Consider the following 1085-nt stretch of genomic DNA (forward strand, 5'->3'; position numbering starts at 1 on the left):
ATAAATCATATTTTTTCCTTATTCGAGACCATTCTTTGCTCAGAAACGAAGGGGCGAGGGGAGAGGGAATTGTAGAAACAGAAGTTCATCAGCTCAGAAAGCTGTTTCCTTCTTACCCGTGTGATGGGAGTAGAAAGCAAAAGAGAATAAGGAAAGATCTTTTCCTGATATTTTTAGTTGTAGTCATTAGTCCTTTTTTTACGAATTTCTTCTCAGAAAGATGGCATGATTTTAGCTGCTGGGCTACAGCACTGAGAAGAAGGTTTATTGGTATCTTTTTCCCCCACTGGCCTTGATCGCAATTGGTTTGCTTTTCTGCTTGCAGTGACACACACAGCTAGCTGATAGCAGGAGGGAAAAGGACAGAGGCAGAAGGACAGATAGCGTTACAGTTTTAACACTTCACTGCTTGCATTGGCCTTTCTGAAAATTTAGACTGCTGGGGCAGTCGGGGTCATGAGTGTTTTGGAGCAACATGGTTGCAAGCGAGCACAGTCATGCTGATGGCAGATGGGGCCTGGGCCACATGCCCTCCATGCCATGAATAAATAAGCTTACAGGAGGGAAGATGATGCCACATAAGGACGTGCAAGATCTGACATAGGGCATTGGCTGAATGGTGAACCATGCTAAGCCTTTTGCTTTCCATTATTGAACTGATGCTTCTCCCTCCTCAGATGCTCTGCCTTTTTCTTCTGTGGTAGAACTTCTCCGGTGAATTACATTGAAGGCAACCCATTTTATGAGAGGGAGGGGAGGAATTTAAGAGATTACTTCTGGAACTTTGAAAACGAGACTGCTTTCTCTTATCAGAAATATGAATTCACTTAAGAGCTTCACTGGGTCTCAGAAACTATTTCCCGTCTCAAACCAGTTCTGCTGGATGCACAAGAATGAGCCATAAAGGAGCTGTATGTGTTAAGGTAATCTGTTTTGATGGCAAATATCCTTGATTAACTATTCCACAGGTATATCCTTGCTGCCTGGCTTCCATTTTTTTCACGTGCTTGGAGATCCTGACAGGGAATGCAGTTTTCTTAATGGTGCTTCTTTCTTGAGCATTCACAGTTTGACAGTGACTTTTT

This window comes from Eurypyga helias, unplaced genomic scaffold (genome assembly GCF_000690775.1).
Source record: "Eurypyga helias isolate BGI_N326 unplaced genomic scaffold, ASM69077v1 scaffold14645, whole genome shotgun sequence".
In the NCBI taxonomy this organism is placed as follows: Eukaryota; Metazoa; Chordata; class Aves; order Eurypygiformes; family Eurypygidae; genus Eurypyga; species Eurypyga helias.